This window comes from Orcinus orca, chromosome 18 (assembly GCF_937001465.1).
Source record: "Orcinus orca chromosome 18, mOrcOrc1.1, whole genome shotgun sequence".
Classification (NCBI taxonomy): Eukaryota; Metazoa; Chordata; class Mammalia; order Artiodactyla; family Delphinidae; genus Orcinus; species Orcinus orca.
The window spans coordinates 57052519-57072906 of NC_064576.1; the positions used below are offsets into that span (position 1 = coordinate 57052519).

The window sequence follows — 20388 nt, forward strand, 5'->3', positions numbered from 1 at the left end:
ACATCATAAATTCACGTACCAGGTAAGGGCTTACACCAGATGACTTCTCAGGTCTCTTCAAAGTCTGACATTCTGTGAATGCAGGTATCAAACCAAGACATCCAATCAATCAGCCACCATAGAGTGCCATTATGTGCAAACTACTTCCCTAAATGCTATAATGAATAGAATGGAATCTCACCAGCATTTAAATCAAAGATAAATACAATTAAAGGCCATTTATATGTGAGACTGGAAGAGTTAAATGGGGGAGACAAAGGAAAGCACTCATTCAATTTGTTCAGCTAACATTAGGGACACACTCCATGTCTGTTACTGAACCAACTTCGGGTCCACTCACCGGACATGAAGCAAAACCAATCTACTGACACTGGCTTGTGGTGAAGGAAAGTATAGCATTTATTGCAAGGCCAAGCAAGAAAAATGGACAACTCATGCTTAAAAGACCCGAACTCCCCAATGGCTTTCAGGAAAGGGTTTTTAAAGGCAAGATGAGGGAGAGGGGGACTTCCCTGGTGGTGCAGTGGTTAAGAATCCACCTGCCAATGCAGGGGACATGGTTCGATCCCTGGTCCGGGAAGATCCCACACTCCACAGAGCAACTAAGCCCGTGCTCCTCGAGCCTGTGCTCCACAACAAGAGAAGCCACTGCAATGAGAAGCCCGTGCACAGCAATGAAGACCCAATGCAGCAAAAAAGAAAAAAAAGATAATTAAAATAAATAAATTAAGAAAAGATGAGAGAGAGGGTTGTGGGGTACATGATCAGCTCGTGGACATGCTTCTGGCTGGTTGGTGGTAAGGTGACACGGTGGTGTTTCGGGGATTAACATCATCAACCTTCTGATTCCAGCTGGTCTGGGGCCTGCTTGCTTGTGATCAGCAGGCAGTTAACTTCTTCCACCTGGTGCGGGTTTTAATATCTGCAAAACAACTCGAGTATGGCTCAGGATATTATCTATATCCCTTGAGGAGGAATTAAAGGTCCTTGACTTTGTTTTATGGCTAAACTATTATTTTGTCTTGCTAGGCTGTTTTCCTTTGTTTTTTCATTTTCTTACTTCTCTGATTAAATTTGCTCTTTGGAACTCGGGGAAGGCCTAGGAAGCTAAAGGTTTTCTACAAACAAGAGATGGGGGACATGGAGGGAGTCTGTTCCCAGGAAAGCCCCACAGTGCCCTGTTCAGTTTCATGTCAGAAGCTGGGGTATAACAAAGAAAACCGTGTGTTCTGTCGTCAGCGTGCTCATGGCCCAGCCAGGCAGACAGACACATGACCGTCAAATACAAAAGGCAGGGGGAAACTGCTGTGATTGATTCTGCCTGAAGAGGGAACGCACAGGTCTCAGTGAATTTCCCAGACGTGGCATTTGGTCTGGCTTTTGAGGGGCGAATGTGGTTTCTCAAGTGGAGAAGAGAGAGTTCTACACCGAGGGAACTGAATGAACAGAAACCCACAGGGTTCGAAGCTGAGGCACCTTGGAAACCACTGATTTTTCTCCAGGACACATACAGCAACAGCCGAGCTGCTTGCTCAGAACTCCATAGGGAGTTCCAGAGCCCGAGTGATGATGCATGGGTAGTTCTGGGGGGAGTGATGGACAGTGGGGAGGTGGGGAAATAGAGCAGGGTCACTGAAAGTTAACTGTTTAATCTACCACTGATCTAGCCTTCCTTCTCTGCCTTATCCACACCTTTGCCAAGTACAGAAGTAACTCTATATCTAATACAGTAATTTGACAATCTGCGTAGGTAACCTGTGGTTCTCAGATAGCTCACCTTGCCCCCTGCTTCTCTTCCTGAAGGAGTATTGAGTTCCATGGTTTTTACAACCTTATCATGGCCGGAAAGAGCTGGGGACTTCAAGAACCTGGGAAGGCATATCTTTTCCCTGGGGTACTGCCTGCCGTGCTGGTATCTGAGACTGAAAATCCATGGCAACTCTGGTCTAACTCAGCTGGACCCAGCCCAGCAGCGTTCCCTGAACTCTGAGCCCTCAATGGGCCCCCGTTGCTCTGAGGTCCGTCTGTGACTCGCCATCAACCCAGGCTTGGGTGTTCTTCCCTGCACAGGTCTTAGCTGCAGAACTACCGCTCCTCTGCCAATCAATCCTCTGCCACACTCGGATTTTATCCGTGCGCCGTACTGGAGTTGAGGGAGGCTTTGGACAGCTAAACCTCTGCGACTCCCTCTGTCTCACCAAGATGAAATGGTTGCACCCACGAGCAATTCAAAATATTTAAGAGCCCTTGAAGAGATATCTGCACTGTCATGTTCATACACTATAGCCAAGAGGTAGAAGCAACCCAAGTGTCCAATGATGGGTGAATGAAGGAAGAAAATGTGATCTATACATACAATGGAATATTATTCAGCCTTCAAAGGAAGGAAATCCTGTCACATGCTAACAACGTGGATGAACCTTAAGGAGATGATGTTGAGTGAACTAAGCCAGACACAAAAGGACAAATACTGTACGAATCCACTTATATGAGGGACCTAGAGGAGTTGAATTCATGGAAACAGAAAGAGGCTGGAGGGAGGGAGGGAGAGGGGAGTTTTGTCTAATGGGGAGAGAGTTTCAGATTTCCAAAACTAATAAGTTCTAGAGATCTGCTTTACAACTATGTGAATATACTGAATACTGCTGAACTCAACTTAATAATGGGTAAGATGGCAAATTGTTTTTTTAGGCCACACTGTACGGTGTGCAGGATATTAGTTCCCCGACCAAGGATCGAACCCATGCCCCCTGCCTTGGGAGCACGGAGTCTTATCCACTGGACCACCAGGGAAGTCCCAAGAAGGTAAATTGTATGTCATGCGTTTTTTAACCACAATTTTAGAAAACGAAAAATAAAAAGAAAATATTTCAAAGCCCAGTGAGCACAAACACTGTGCAGTTCGAATGGACACTGGACCTTAACGAGCCCCATCAGGCAGTCAGAACTGGCTGCAAACTCCCAGGACCGCTCCCTGGGTGAAGACCGGCACGGGAGCGTCCTCTAAGGCCTCTGTCCTCCCCAACTGATCTATATTCCATCTCCTCCCCAGGCACAGTTCTGCCCACTGTGTTCTCCTCTCACTCCTCTTATTCTTCTCGCCACAATTTCTCAAGCCTGAGGAGGCTTATATTTCATACTTCAAGTACTATGCATGCACAGTTTTTACATGCAAGGAACAGAACTGACTCCGACATAGTTAAGGGGCAAAGGAACTCATCAGAAGGACATTGGTAACTTGCAGGGTCCCAGGGAGTACCAAACCTAGGCACCGAGGCTCTGCAGCCAGGAATGCTCAGGATAAGGCCTTAGAGACACTGCTGTTGCTGTGGACCCTGGACCCCACAGCTTACTCCCCTGACAACACTGGACACTGGATGCTGCCAAGGTCACTGTCATCAGCCATCACTGTAACTGACTCTGCACCTCACCTGCTTCTTCCAAATACCAGCTTTCGAATCAAAGTTGGGGTAGATGCATCTGCCTGGCAAGAGGTGCCCTCACGTATATTTCAGGAAGGCTGGGAAAGCAAGTATCTGGTACTTTCTGATTCTACACTGAGTACAGACTCTGCTCAAATAGAGAGAAGGGCTTCAAAGTTTGGATGGTCAGTATGATTAGCATGCCCTAGACTTCCCTCACATCTTATTCTCCTATTACTGTGTAAGTAGTACTTGCCTTGCTGTCCTAGATCTTAGGGGTACGACTGTCAAGTTTAACAAATAAAAATACAAGATGCCCAGTTAAATTTGAATTTCACATTAACAGTGAATAATTTTTTTGGTATAAGTATGTCCCATACAATATTTGGAACAGACTTATATAAAAAAAAGTATTCCTTGTTAATCTGAAATTCAAATTTAATGGGGCATCCTGTATTTTATCTGGTGATCCTCCCTAGGGATATCTTTTTTATATTTCACTATACTTTTCTACACTATACCGGGGCCTGCTTCCTGGGTTTGCTAAACATACTAACGTACAAAATCCGTATTCAAGACAATAACTTAGGGACTTCCCTGATGGCACAGTGGAAAAGAATCTGCCTGCCAATGCAGGGTACACGGGTTTGATCCTCAGTCCAGGAAGATCCCACATGCCTTAGAGCAACTAAGCCCGTGTGCCACAAATACTGAACCTGTGCTCTAGAGCCCGTGAGCCACAACTACTGAGCCCACGTGCCACAACTACCGACGCCCGCAAGCCTAGAGCCCGTGCTCCGCAACAAGAGAAGCCACCACAATGAGAAGCCCGCGCACCGCAACAAAGAGTAGCCCCCGCTCGCCGCAACTAGAGAAAGCCCACACGCAGCAACAAAGACCCAACGCAGCCAAAAATAAATAAAAATTAAATCTTAAAAAAATAAAAAAGACAATAGCTTAGCTGCCAAATCCTGGTTTTGAATTCCAAAAATTGGAAACTACCCTGTCTTTCTCTCAGCTTTCCTCCCATAAAAGATTTTCATCTCCTCCAAATCAGATACATACCTTTACTAAGGTGAAAGTTATGTCCTTGGGAAAGCAAAGGAGAGAAGCACATTAAAACTCAAAAACAAAAACAAAAACGATTACCCAGTTGCAGTAAGGAAAAGTGGAGTAAACAGTGCAGAAACATTTCATGAATTTTCTGTACTGGGCTCTCTCAAATTCTAGGACCTCAAGTTTACTATGACTCACACTTAACAAGGCTTTAATAGGAGGTGAAATTATAAAGTAAATGAAACCAATTTTCCTGTGCAGCATATGGAAATGAGTCTCCGTGAGTCAACGATTATTGTTGCTCTCACCTCCCACATAGCAAGGTGGATTCATTACCCAAATGCCAATTTGCTCCTTTCATGCAAAAAGGCAAATGATTTTCAAAACACCGAATTTCAATATATTATAGACAGAAATTCTAGAACCACGTCCCAATGTTACTTAAAATCATAAATAACACAAACCAGGCGCACAACTTTGTCAGATTCTTCTAAGGAACATACTCAAACATTTCACTCATTTACCCAGGTCTTATGTGAGGAATAGTTAGACCTTCCCAAACCAGTGTCAGCTTTCTCTGGGCTGCCATTCGAACCGCAGTGGGATATTTCCAAGCCATGGAAAATAAATGGTTTCTTTTAGACCATTAGGTATGCACATTAGAATACATTTCACAAACCAGCCTCAGATCCTTGGGAAGAAAACAGATTTATGTATTTGCTTCAATTACACCTTTTTCCAATTCCTCAAATATGCCTTGTGCCTCTTCCTCGTACATGCTGTTCTCTCCTCCTGGAACCCTCTTCCTTGCTCCATCTAATCAAGTCCTGTAGATCTCTGCTGAAACAAGTCAATTCCCTGACTCCCCAGACTAGAACAGAGCTTCCTTTTTATGCTTTCAGAGTTCACCCTACCATTCCTTCATAGGTTTTATTTATTTATTTATTAGTATAGGTGCTGCCTAAGCGAGCACACTTGGTAGGATTTATAAATCTATAGCTGTGTGGTTTTTCGCTTAATGTCTGTCTCCCTGTATGCTTTAGCAATGGAAGTTTTAACTGCATGCATGCCAGCCAGAGACCACATTTCCCAGCCTCCCTTGCAGCTAGATATGATCATATGACTAGAGTCTGGCCAATGGGTTGTGTTCAGCTTCTGCGTGTAGCCCTTAGAAGGTATGGAGCACACCCTCCCTATTCTTTTTCCTCCCGCTAGCAGCCTGGAAGGCAAAAATAATGATAAATGGTCTTTACTGATGCAGGGATGAAGGGATGGAAGAACAGCAGGATGAAAGTGGTGAGCATCGCCATAACCACCAGATCAGCCCTCAACTAATGATCAGGATTATTACATGAGAAACACTTAAACTATTTTCTTGTTTAAGCCACTGTATTGTATCTCTTATTAAAGCAGCCTGGGCTTCCCTGGTGGCACAGTGGTTGGGAGTCCGCCTGCCGATGCAGGAGACACGGGTTCGTGCCTGGGTCCGGGAGGATCCCACATTCCACGGAGCGGCTGGGCCCATGAGCCGTGGCCGCTGGGCCTGCGCGTCCGGAGCCTGTGCTCCATGGCGGGAGAGGCCACAGCAGTGAGAGGCCTGCGTACAGCAAAAATAAAAAAATAACAAAAAATAAACCAGCCTATAGCCAGCAAATGCAGATTTGAACCCAAGGATGCTTGACCCCAAAGCAAGCTTTTGGGGGTTGCAAGCCCCCAAAACCACCACATGATGTTTTTCCACACCCATCTACCTCTTCTCTGTATATACTTTACATCATATATCACAGATCATATAGTAGAACACTTTGATGAAGGTGGTTCTCACGCCCTGGATCTACATTAGATCTCAGAGTGAATAAAAGATGGTACCCTCCAAGAGTTTTTTCCATATTTCTTCCTTCTCACTCCATTTTCATGTTTTACCTGTGGGAACCTCTTGTAAGGTCCTGAGGACCACCTTAATGTCTATTATTATACATAAGTAATTTGGCTCCCACATACCAGGCAGCAGGCCCTTCCCCCATCACAGCCAGGCGAGAGGCAAGCCAGCCATGATCAAGAATCTTAATCTCTCTTAGAGGTCAATATTGCTTAAGGCTGTCACTTCCTCTGCTAGTAACATGAATATTTCAGAGATGATGGAATCAAAGCTAAAAAGCAGCCCTTGACCTAAGGAAAGACCTGCATAATTTTTTAACTTAGTTCTTTCCATATCACGTGTAATTTTACATAAATATGTATCATATGCTATTATTATTTTGGTACAGTGCTTTTCCTTTTTTCTTTTCTACTTGGTTTCCTCCTTCCTTTCCTCTTTTTCTTCCTCCCCTCCAACACCAGCCATTCCCACACTAACAAACACACAAACCAGGTCACCAACCAAGTATGCATTCTCCCACATTTTTCTCCATGCTCACAGAAGCACATACAGAGATTTGGAGGGTTTTTGTCATGGGCAGCGGGGAGGGGGGGCTTTACAAAAGTGAGATCATATTATCCACACTTTTCTGCATCTTTCTCTTCTCATTCAACAATAATCTCATAAAAATCTCTCTAAGTCAATTGGTTTAGATTTAACTCAGTCTTTCTAATGGCTGAATAATAATTCATGGTGTTGGTGTGCCATAAATTATTCAGCCCTGGGCTTTGTTTCTTGCTTTTTGTCACAACAAATAATGCTACAATAGCTATCCACGTACATGTGTTTTTATGGTGGTTTTATCTCTGTAGGATTGATTCCCAGATGTGGGCTTGCTGGGTCAAAAGGCATATGAATTTTTAATTTTAATAAATATTATCTGCAGTGGCAATTGATAGCTTCCTTACAGCCAGCACCTCACAGCTTGTGAGGTCTTAGTTCCCTGAGCAGGGATCGAACCTGGGCCCTTGGCAGTGAGAGTGCAGAGTCCTAACCACTAGACCGCCAGGGAATTCCCAGAGCCAACCTTTTTTTCCCTTTGCTCCCTATAACTCTCCTCTTTCCCCACTTTCTGCTACATCCTTTCTCTGTTTCATTTTCTATAATTAAAAGGCTGACATGTTCATTTTAGGTCTAATCTTATAGGCTAAAATGTCATTTGTTTGTGCTAATCTGTGAAAATACAATGAATATTATAAAATTGGGAAAAAAATCATCATTGTTTTAAAAGGCTCTCTCAGGAAGAAAGAAGCCCTCTTCTACAGGGAACCAAGTGATTAATAATGTGACCAGAGATATGTAACACAATACCTATTTTCCCTCTTTCTGTATTTAATCAAGATACGTGTTCACAAACATCCAGGCACTATGGTATGGCAACTGAATATTAGCAGTAGCAAATTTTGTGACCCCCTGCCCATGTTTCGTAGGTCGGTCATTATATGGAGTACTGCTTTCCTGAGGCATGATCGGCCCCCAAGTCCTGCTCCCAGGACCATGTATTCACTTGACAAACATTTACAGAGTTACTCCTATCCGCTAAACACTGTACTAGACGGTGAACACATAGCACTGAATAAGAGGGACAAGATCCCACTCTAGCTCCAGGGAAAGATGTTAAACAACTAATTACACATGTGTTTGGATAATTTTTTTATTGTGATTAATATACATGTAACATGAAACTTATTTAAGCCACTATACTGTGTCTCTTAGTAAAGCAGCCTGTAACCAGGAGTGCACAGTTAACCATTTCTGAGTATACAGTTCAGCGGCATTAAGCACATCTACATTGTTGTGAACCATCGATGACATCCATTTCCATAACTCTTTTACCTTGCAGAACTGAAAATCTATACCCGTTAAACAGCTCCCCACTCCCTTCTCCCCCAGCCCCTGGCAACCACCGTTCCGTTTTCTGTTTCTATGAGTTTGACTGCACTCATGTAAGTGAAATCACACAGTGTGTCTTTTTATGACTGGCTTATTTCACTGATCATAATGTCCTCAGGGTTCATCCATGTTGTAGCATGTGATAGAATTTCCTTCCTTTTTTTTTTTTTTTAAAGCATCTTTATTTATTATACGTTGAGATCCAGAGTCAAGTAACTATTCAGGTTTTTTTTGTTTTGTTTTGTTTTTGCGGTAAGCGGGCCTCTCACTGTTGTGGCCTCTCCCATTGCGGAGCACAGGCTCCGGACACGCAGGCTCAGCGGCCATGGCTCACGGGCCCAGCCGCTCCGCGGCACGTGGGATCCTCCCGGACTGGGGCACAAACGCATGTCCCCTGCATCGGCAGGCGGACTCTCAACCACTGCGCCACCAGGGAAACCCCAGGTTTTTTTTTTAACGGTTGCTCCACACGGCATGCAGGATCTTAGTTCCCCGACCAGGGATAGAACCCACGTCCCCTGCAGTGGAAGCACAGAGTCTCAACCACTGGACCGCCAGGGAAGTCTCAGAATTTCCTTCCCTTTGAAGGCCAAACAAGATCTTATTGTATGTGTAGATACTTTGTTTATTTATTCACCAGTGGACCCTTGGGTTGCTTCCACCTTTTGGATAGTATTTTTAAACTTTTTTCCCGTTATTTTATTTTTTATTTTTTTAAAGGGATTTACACTCCCACACTAGACTTACAGAGCAGGTAAAGACTGGCAAATTATATCTCCCACACAACTTTCACTACACATTCCCAGAGAGTAAACATATGTTTGAACTACTATTTTTAAAATATTAACCAATGTTTTCTCTCTCTAGTGATTTCCTTGCCTCTCCTTGCTTTCTCCCTTTGAAATAGTGAGGTTGTGTGCATTGCCCCAGAGGAGGTGTGGCAGGGCACAGAGTTTTCCAAGCATCTCTCTGACTGCTGTTGTTCAACAGCCGAGGTGCCTAAGGAAATAGAACCAGAGAGGACTCTGGGAATCTGAGCAGACAGCTTCAGGGACAGATGACACTAAAGACAAAATGATCACCCTCAACGCTTCTTGTCCTCCCCTTCCTCTCTCCAACTATAGAACTTTAGTCCTTCAGAACTAGAGAAACTTTGGGGACCCCCAAGTTGACTGAAACTATATTTCTACCACTGTGGTTGAATGGGATCTTGAAGTATAAATTAAGTTATATTTCTTGCTCACCTGAGCTGTGGACTATCTCTATGCCTATACATAATGAATGATTTATTACAATGGTATCACATGCTGTGAAAGAAGGACTGGGTTCTTTGAGAGCCTATGACAGGGGCCTCATCTGGATGAGAGGAAGGGGATGGCTGGAGATCAAGTTATTTTCTTGCAGTTTAGCTGAGAGCTCAAGGATGAATAGGAAGCCCTTAATGTGAAAAAATAAATTAAAAAAAATAAAAAGGATGTGGGCCAAGTACTTCTTATCTCCAATGCTGCTAGATTGCATATTCCCATGTCCTCTTCCTGGAAGAAAAAAAAAAATCCCCACCATTGCTTTGTTACCAGGAAAATTTGTCCAGCACATCCCCTTGCAATAGCCCTAGTTTCCCAATTTTTGTTAGTATTGTTGAGATGCCCAAAGCTCCTTGTGGATGTTATCATTTTCTAGGAATTTTAATTTGAGAATTCTCTAGATGTTTCAAGATGCCATCTTGGTCTTTGCAGCATATCTGTTAAACATCTGAGCATTCTTTATACAACACAGACATATCAGCTGACATATTTTTTCCCTTGTGGCATTCATATTCAATCTTAACACTCTATCCTTTATCATGTAAAGCCATCATGTTGAAAAGTAAATAAAGAAAACATATTTTTCCCATGTCATTAATTACTCCATTTTTAAGCAGACACAAACACTTTTCCTCTTTGGCTTTGGAACAGCTACTATGACTGCCAGCTGGGACTCCCGGGGGCTTTAAGAGCCTTAATCACTAGAATAAGCTTTGTTCTTTTTAAGGAAAATAAGACTAAATTAAAGGCACACTCAGACATTTTCTTCCTGGTTAGAATAGGCAAAAAATTTGGTGATTAATTTCTCATATACCCACCAGTGACTTTTTTTTCAGTTACTATAATTTTAATAAATTTTTATTAAAATATAAGCAAATTATAATTTATTTAGCCTAAATCTGTTTTCTGAGCTTCAAACTCATTTCCAGTTACCTACAACATCTCCCCTTAACTATCTCATGAGTATCTGAAGGGAAAAATTTTCTAGACTTACATTGCTTCTGATGCCAAATGTGTAAGTTCTTTTCCCCACACCAAACAATTTTCCAATTCTCTGTGGATGCCAACTAGGTGTCCTACAACTCATTTCAGTTCTGACACTCTACCTGGAGTTAGCATCAGATGCCACAAGTTAAGGGTTCGGTTCCACAAGGGCCCTCACTTCACACACCAGTCACAAGTCCCAGGTCGCTACCTGTTCTTCTGACCAACCAGCTAGAAGTTAGTGTTCTCAGGACCCCCTTCTGAGGTGCATAACTCGGTAGAATGGCTCACAGAACTCAGGGGAACATTTTACTTACTATTACTGGTTTTTTATAAAGGATACAACTGAGGAAGAACCAAGTGGAAGAGATGCATAAGGCGAAGTAAGGGGGGGAGGGGTGGATGTGTGCCCTCTCTGGGTGTGCCACCCTCCCGGTGAAACTGTTACCAGAGGGAGACCCCTTCCAGGGCCTGAGAGTGGGCTCTTGTCTAACACTAGGAACTGAATTGTCCGAGGAGACACACATACTGACAAAGCAAAAGACTTTACTGGGAAGGGGCGCCTGGGCAGAGGGCAGCAGGGTAAGGGAACCCAGGAGAACTGCTCTGCCACGTGGCTCGCAGCCTCAGGTTTTATGGTAATGGAGTTGGCTTTCTGGGTCGTCTCTGGCCAGTCATCTTGCTTGTTGCCTGTATGTGGTCTGACTCAGGTCCCTCCTGGTGGTGCGTGCATCTCTCAGCCAAGATGGATTCCCGTGTGTGGGTTTCTGGGAGGTTAGCAGGACATATTATGGGCTGGCGTCTCCTCTCTCCTTTTGGCCCCTCCCGAATTCTCCTTCCTATTGTGAGACAACTCATGCAAGCCGTTATAGCGTGCCTGGCCAAGGCAGGCGGTTTCTTTCTTTTTTTTTTTTTTGAATATTTGAATTTTATTTAATTTATTTTTTTATACAGCAGGTTCTTATTAGTTATGTATTTTATTCATATTAGTGTATATATGTCAATCCCAATCTCCCAATTCATCCCACCACCACCAACCCCGCCACTTTCCCACCTTGGTGTCCATACGTTTGTTCTCTACATCTGTGTCTCTATTTCAAGGCAGGTGGTTTCTGTCAACGGTTCCTTAACAGAACCACACCCCAGATGGGACCCAAACCCAGTCGCACCTCAGATGAGATGCAAACCCACAGTCTTCCAGCTGAAACCGCACAATTCATCTCAGGACTTAATGAAGCTCGGGTTCTTTATATCTCAGCGCAGAAAGAATTCAGTGAGAGACAAAGCGATAGGTAAGAAGTGGATTTATTTAGAGAGTTACACATCCTATAAGCAGAATGTGGTCCATATCAGAAAGTGAGAGCAGCCCTGAGAGTTAGATGCACACTCCACAGACAGAGTGTGGGCCATCTCCGAAGGCAAAAGAGGCCCGGGAGTGCGTGGGTGGTCAGTTTTTACAGGCTGGCTAGTTTCACAGGCTAAGGAGTGGGAGGATTATTCTACTATAATATTTTGCGGAAGGGGCGGGGCTATCCCAGAATTGGGCCATCGCCCACTTTTTGGCCTTTTACGGTTGGCCTCGGAACTGTCATGGCACCTGTGAGTGTGTTATTCAGCAGATGCTAATGTGTTATAATGAGCGTACCATGAGGCTTAAGGTCTACTGGAAGTCCAGTCTTCCTCCATCTTGGGCCTGGTTGGTTCTAACCAGTTTATGTTGTATCATCAACAGCTCTGTCATTCTTTTAATGGTTGTGCCCTGCCCCCTTCCCTCCTGTTTCAGCAGCACCTCCTTGTATTCACCAACTCAGAAGCTCTCTAAACCCTGTTGTTTAGGGTTTTTATTAAGGCTTCATTACATAGGCATGATTGATTAATTAATTGGCCACTGGTGATTAAGTCAATCTCCAGCCCCACAGCCCTCCCCAGAGGCAGGGTGGGGAGCTGAAAGTTCCTACTCCCTGGTCACAGGGTTAGTTCTTCGGACAACCACTCCCAACCTCCAAGAGTCACTGCATTAGCTTAAACGCAGGTGTAGCGGAAGGACTTATTGTGAATAACAAGGAAGTTACAAGGATTTTAGAAGCTCTGTGCCAGGAACCAGGAGCTAAGAACAAATGTATGTTTCTTATTATGTCACAGCATCTCAAGATAATCATGTCCAAACCTGAAACCTTGATCTTTTCCCGCAAATTAATATTGTTGATATCCCGCATGTGCCGTTTCCAGATTCTGGAAGGCATTTACACAGACCATCTTCCCTTCCTGCCCAGAATGCTTCTCCCCCATCTTTCAGACTTCAGCTTAAACATCACTTTGTCAAAAAAGATCTTCCCTGATGCTCTCTCAGTCTAAATGCTATTCTCTCAAGTTTCCTTCACTTCGTCATCGCACTTATTGCAGTTTTAAATAATGTGTTTGATGATTATTTGGTAGGGTCTGACTCCCCTGCTGGTGTGTTAAGTGTGAAGAAACAGGAGACCCGACTCTTCCTGTGAGCCCCCAGCAGAGTGCCTGCTGCCCAGTGCTCAGTGTTTTTGGATGAATGAGTGAATTGTCTATATCTGTAAGCTCCACAGAAATTGCTCTCACGGATGATGATATATTTTTCCCGACTGAAGGGTTCTGCAGTCAACTAAGTTTGAAGAATAACTGAGTTAAACAAAGTTAAACAGGTCTCTGTACTGCAGGATTTCTCAGAGCCTATAATTTGTCCAGGAGCACTGTGAATACAGTACAGGAGAGGGGAAATGAACTGTAGAAACTTTACATCACAGAGTGCCTTTCGAGACAGACATTCTATAGCTCTTAGGGAAAATTCTAGCAAACAGTAATTATTTAGCATTTAACTTAATAAATACTCCTTTTAGAAATATATCTGTGTATAAAATATCTCCATTCTGTGGTCACTAAGTCTTCTGTAAGCATTATTTCATTTACTTTTTTTTCTTTTTTGAGACTTTATTGTTTTAGAACAGTTTTAGGTTTATAAAAAAATTGAGAGGAAGATACAGAGATTTCCCATATACCCTGCATGTGTATACCCTCCCCATTATCAACATCACTCACCAGAATAGTGTATTTTTTAACCAAAGATGAACCTACATTGACACATCATGATCACCCAAAGTCCTTAGCTAACCTTATTGTTCACTCTTGGTGTTGTACATTTTATGGGTTTGGTTAAATGTATAATGACATGTATGCATTTAAGGTTCCTCCATTTCTTTGCATGACTTGTTAGCTCATTTCTTTTTAGTGCTCAATAATATTCCATTGTCTGGAAGTACTATAGTTTATTTACCCATTTACCTATTAAAGGACATGTTGATTGTTTCCAAGTTTTGGCAATTATGAATAAAGCTTCTATAAATATCCATGTGCAGGTTTTTGTCTGGACATAAGTTTTCAACTCCTTTGAGTAGATACCAAGGAATGCAATTGCCAGATTATATGGTAAAAGTATGTTTAGTTTTGTAAGAAACTGTTAAGCTACTCCCAAAGTGGCTGTACCATTTTACATTCCCTCCAGCAATGAATGAGAGTTCCTGTTGCCCCACCTCCTCACCAGCATTTGGTGTTGTCACTCTTCCAGACTTTGGCCATTCAAGTAGGTGTTTATATTTCATTTACTTTTCAGAACATTCCTTGATAGTATGTAATTTATGGAACATCAAACAGCTTATAAGAGATGGAGTCAGGATTTAAATCTGGTCACGTAGACTGCAAAGCCTAAGCTCTTAACTATGCAACAACACAGACTCTCAAAATATCCTCCAGAATCTTCCACGTTATCTGCACACATAGTCCCCTGACATGGAGACGGTTACAGCTCCACATGTAATACAGCAGCATGTCTTGCACAAAAGCTTTCTTGTATTATTATTATTCTCTTTTTTGTGCATGTAGTAGTTTTCTATTTCTGTATAACAAATTGCCACACATTTAGCAGCTTAAAACAACCCTCATTTATGAGCTCACCGTTCTACAGATCAAAACTCTGGACAGGCTTGATTGGACTCTCTGCTCAGGGTCTTATATGGTGTATATCAAGGTGCTGGCCCACCTGTGTTCCTTTCTAGAGGCCAAAAATTTCACTTCCAAGCTCATTCAGGTTCTTGGCCAAATTTAGTTCTTTGTGGTTGTAGGACTGAGGTCCCTCTTTCCTCTCAGGGGTTGCTCCCATCTCCTAGAGGCCACCCACATTCCTTGCTACATGGTCCCTTCCATCTTCAATGAAGAACCTTCTTCACTCTGAATTCCTCTCACACCTTAAGTCTCTGACTTCCCCGTCTCTGACCTCTAGACACTGACTTGAAGGGATCATGTAATGAGGTCAGGCCGATCTGGATAAAATCTCCCTATTTTAAAGTCAACTGAGTTGGGATGTTAATTACATCATCAAAATCTCTTCACAGCAGTACCTAGATTATTGTTTAATTTACTAGACGGGAGAAGGTGTTTGCACACCAGGGACTGGTATCTTGGAGACTGTCTTAGATTTATGCCTACCACAATGCATGCATGCTTTCTTCACTGGATCGTAAGCCATCCAAAAGCAGGGACCATATTTTATTCGCATTGTATCTTTAATGTCAGTACTTATCATAGAGAAGGTGCTCACTGGACACTTCTTGATGCTTAGTTATCACCATCATGCACAGGATCCTCCTTGTAAATATTTTGTCCTTAAGTTTTCATTAATTTATTTTGCTATAAGTGATGCTTTTCAAAATAATGACTAGAAAAGTTAAGTTATAAGATCCAAATTCAACTCTTTTCAGTAATTACTCAGAACTTTGATGTCAATACTATAGAAAATGGGGAGGAGAGTTTCAAAACTTGATGACTCTTTCAGAGCAAAGCTGTGAACCAAGATCTAGAAAATTCAGTAATTTCTTCCCTTGGCTATTTTAGAGTAAAAATGTCAGAGAAGGGATGTGCTAGTAACCTTGCATGCTTGCATTACAAATTTCTTAAATCCGTAAATATGTGCAAATTAGAAAGAAGTGTGCGTTATGTAGTTCCATGATAACTTTCTGTCCACAAAACCTGGTGTCTACAACTGAATACTATGACATGCAAATTGATAGATGCTGCTCTTAGGACTCTGTGGCTACAAATAACAAGAACCAATTCAAGCTGGCCTAAGCAAAAAGATGGAACTTCAGAAGGTGGCAAACTCGCAAAGGCTGCTAGCTCCCTCTCCCAGTCCACCCCTGCCCTGATAAACTGGATTACAATAATGACAGAACAATTCTGTAAATTTATTAAAATTAAAAGAGCTTGGGGACTTCCCTGGTGGCTCAGTGGTTAAGATCCTCCTGCCAGTGCAGGGGACATGGGTTTGATCCCTGGTCCGGGAAGATCCCACATGCCGCGAAGCAACTAAACCTGTGCGCCACAGCTACTGAAGCCCGTGCGCCTAGAGCCCATGCTCTGCAACAAGAGAAGCCACCACAATCTCGCCGCAACTAGAGAAAGCCCGCACGCAGCAATGAAGACCCAACACAGCCAATAAATAAATAAATTTTAAAATAAATAAATAAAATAAAATTTTAAAAAAAGAGCTTAACATTTTAATAGGAGGAGACAGATAATAAATAAGTAAATATATAGAATTTTGATGCTAATAAATGCTATAGAGAAAAAGTGTATGGACCTAGAGACCTACAAAGACAGTTGAGAGCTCTTCTCATCTCCCTCTTCGGGAGAGAGAAAAAGTGCTTGTGATCTGATGCTGGAGGACACTCAGAAAGAAGGAGGGATCTTCTCTTTCTTCTGATGATTGCAGTCTAGAACTAAAGCCAGGTGATCCCCAGCGTGTTGGAGAAGGAAGCAGCATTGGCTGGAGACCAACCAGAGGAAAGCGAGAATGTGGTATCATACTTGTCTTATGTGGGGGAAAGACAGATTTTTTTGTGTGCAAGAAAGTGCTAGGGAAAAGTAAATATAATTAAAGGTCTTAATTCAGTTTATCCAGTAGAAGTCTGGAAAGGAGAGATGAATCCAGAAAATTAAAGTGTAGAAAATATAAGATAAAATGTCAAAAAAAAAAGCCAGAAATAAATGAAAATGTTGAACTCACCATTTAGAAGGTAGAGTCTTAAAAAAATTAATAAGATCTAGTAACATTTTAACCACACGAAGAGACACACTTAAAAAGGATCTAGACAGATAAAACATAAAGAGATGGGAAAAGATTAAGGTATGGGAACTGAAAGATAACCAAGATACCAATTTTAATATTAGAAAAAATAGGATTCAAAGTTTAAACGTCATAGACAATAAAGGGGATGTCACATATTGAAAAAAGGAACAATAGATCATAGATCAACAATAACTCCAAAATTTATAAAGCATCAATGGACAGAATCCCAGAGAGAAACAAATATATCAACAAGTATTTTTGGAGATTTTAAACACAACACCTCCAGAAACTGATAGAGCATATGGGGGGAGGGGTAAGATTATTTGAAAAACTTATTTAACAATTATTTATTGAGCGCCTGTTATGTGCCAAGTGCTTTAGATACTAGAGCTGTAGCAGTGAGCAAAACAGTCAAAACCCTATCTTCCAAATTTATAAAGACAGAAGGAGATCAGTGGTTGTCTGGGACTGGGATGGAGGGGAAATTAACTGTAAAGGGGCACAAGGAAACTTTCTGGGGTGAAGAAAATGTTCTAGATATGATGATGATTGATCCGTAAATTTACCAAATTAAAAGAACTCACATTTTAAAAAAAATTTTATTGAAATATAGTTGATTTACAATGTTGTGTTAGTTTCAGGTGTACAGTAAAGTGATTCGGTTATACACACACACACATATATATACACGTATGTATTCTTTTTTTTAGATTCTTTTCCATTATAGGTTATTACAAGGTATTGAATATAGTTCTCTGTGCTATACAGTAGGTCCTTGTGGTTTATCTATTTTATATATAGTAGTATGTATGTTTCAATCCCAAACTCCTAATTTATCCCTCTCCCCGTTTCCTTTTGGTAACCATAAGTTTGTTTTCTATGTCTGTGAGTCTATTTCTGTTTTGTAAATAAGTTCATTTGTATCATATTTTTAGGTTCCACATGTAAGTGATATCATATATTTGTCTTTCTCTGACTTACTTCACTTAGTATGATAATCTCTAGGTCCATCCATGTTGCTGCAAATGGCATTAAAAAGGACTCACATTTTAATGTGGGGAAATAGACGATAAGTAATAAAGAAGGAAAATATATGCTACATTTGACGGTAATAAGTGCTGCAGAGAAAAATAAAGCAGGGAAGGGGAATGGAGAGGGAGGAAGAATTGCAAGTTTGAATAGAGTGGGCAAGGAAGACCGCTGAGAAGGTGACATTTAAATGACAATTGGAAGGAGGGGAGAGAGCTTTGTGGAGCTCTGGGCGGGGGTGGGGGGGCGGGGGGGGGGGGCGGTGATGTTCTAAGCAGAAAAATAAGAAAACAGACAATCAAAAACCAAAATACTAAAAACACATGAGCTTAAGAAGTCAGAAAATAAGCAACAGGTCACACCCAAAGAAACCAGAAGAAAGAAATCAATAAAAATAAAAGCAGAGAACATCAGCTTTTAGAAAACTAAAAGCTGTTTTTTTTTTTTTAACTGATCAAGAAAACAGTAGAGGGCTTCCCTGGTGGCGCAGTGGTTGAGAGTCCGCCTGCCGATGCAGGGGACATGGGTTTGTGCCCTGGTCTGGGAAGATCCCACATGCTGCGGAGCGGCTGGGCCCGTGAGCCATGGCTGCTAAGCCTGCACATCCGGAGCCTGTGCTCCGCAACGGGAGAGGCCACAACAGTGAGAGGCCCGCGTACCACAAAAAAAAAAAAAAAAAGAAAAAGAAAACAGTAGACAAGAAGCAACTAAATCATAAAATAGAAAAGTAACTGCAAACACCGCAGTTTAAAGTAATAATAAAATGAGTAACTATTTGACAACCTAGATAAAAGAGATTTGTTCAGAAACAAAACCAAAAATGTCAAAATTGATACAAGAGGGAAAAGAAATTTGAAGAGACTGATAATAGTTAAAGAAATTGACATTGTTATCAAGGACATCCCCAATCTTACCCTCAACAAAGAGGCCTGCTCTAAATGTTTTTACTGTTGAGTTTTGATGATTTTCAAGGAACAGAAAATAACCATTTATACAAATCATCCCAGAAAATAGAAAAAGAGGGCTAACCTCTTTTCTTGAGGCTGGTATAACTCTGATTTCAAACCCAGGCAGTATCGGGACAAGAAAAGGAAATCTGGGCCCTTTGTACTTCTAAGCATGGATGCAAAAATCTAAATAAAATATTAACCATCTAAATCCAGCAGTATATTACAAATAAGATACATCATGATCAAGCAGTGTTTTGCCTAGGAATGCAAGAGTGGGCAACATTAAACCTCTACCAGTGGGTGACTGCCTGGTGTATGATAAATGCTCAGTAAATATTATTGGTCATTTATTGATTAGTAATGGTGGTGGGAGCACAAGCTAGTACAATGCTTTAGAAAACAATTTGACATTATCTTGTAATGTTAAACATATGTAACTTCCAACTCAGCAATTCCACTCCTAGAAATATACCCTAAAGATTCTTAATTATGTGCACTTGTAGACATACGCAAGAATATTGTTAGCAGCTTCCTTTGAAATAGCAAAAAAGGAAATTTTAAATTTTTTTTAAAAAGGAAGCAGCCTAGTTCCCTGGTGGTCTAGTGGTTAGGATTTGGTGCTTTCACTGCTGTGGCCCGGGTTCAGTCCCTGGTCGGGGACCTGAGATCCTGCAAGTCACATGTCGCAGCCAAAATTTTAAAAAATAAAAACAAAAATAAAAAGGAAGCAACCTAAGTGTCCAACCATTGGAAAATGGATAAACAACTTGTGTTATAGTCACAATGGATTACTATTAAGCAGTGGAATTGAGGTAAGAAAATGGAGGTTGAAGATGAAAGAGGAAAAGGAGGGGGGATTTGCACCATTAAATGAGCCTAGTGTGCTGTAATCTGCAACTGAGTAAGACAGAAATGAAAAGGCAAGGATTTGTTGTAAAGATAACGATGTTACTTCCTGGTCCACAAGCACAGGAATGTGGCTGGGCTGGGCTTCAGAAAGCTACTGAAATTAAGGTCTGCAAAGCTTCTAGGTCTCTTTCTCCATCTCTCATCTCTGCTTCTCCATATGGATTTGTTACACTCCTCTCTCCGAGGACTTATTTCCTCTGCATCCTCTGCAGGTTCACAGTGAAGGTGGCTGCTTCATGGCTGTTAAATTTGTAAGTTGCAGCTCCAGCCACCTAATGTGTACCACCTAATTCTTCCTGGATCTCAATTAAAAATTTCCAGAAAAGAGATTCCTTTACAGGGTCAAGTGCTAGCTCTAAAAACTATGGATCCTATGATGCAAATACAGCTGCCAGAGGTCCACTCCAGAGACCTGTGGATCGGGATGGCAGTTCCCCAGAGCAGGGGATCCTTGTGAGCTGAACAGTACTTGCAAATGACCAATGTCAGAATCAAACTGACGGGATGGGGAAGCTGAGACGAAGTGAGAGAGTAGCATTGACATATATACACTACCAAATGTAAAATAGATAGCTAGTGGGAAGCAGCCGCATAGCACAGGGAGATCAGCTCGGTGCTTTGTGACCACCTAGAGGGGTGGGATAGGGAGAGTGGGAGCTCAAGAGGGAGGGGATATGGGGATATATGTATACGTAGAGCTGATTCACTTTGTTATACAGCAGAAACTAACACAGCATTGTAAAGCAATTATACCCCAATAAAGATGTAAAAT

General features: G+C 41.9%; 1 protein-coding gene across 2 annotated transcripts in view; it reads left to right on the top strand.

Moving 5' to 3' along the window:
• The window catches only part of GPALPP1 (GPALPP motifs containing 1), a 102171-nt gene that overhangs the window by 48002 nt on the left and 33781 nt on the right, over positions 1-20388 (top strand). The window contains exon 9 of one of the 2 annotated variants that reach the window (XM_033436773.2): positions 1-18460. This exon is cut by the window's left edge and continues 16855 nt beyond it. The exons of the other annotated variant lie outside the window; for it this stretch is intronic. The gene's annotated coding sequence lies outside the window, so the exon portion shown is untranslated. Of the gene's footprint in view, positions 18461-20388 lie in introns of those variants that run through there. 2 annotated transcript variants of the gene reach the window in all.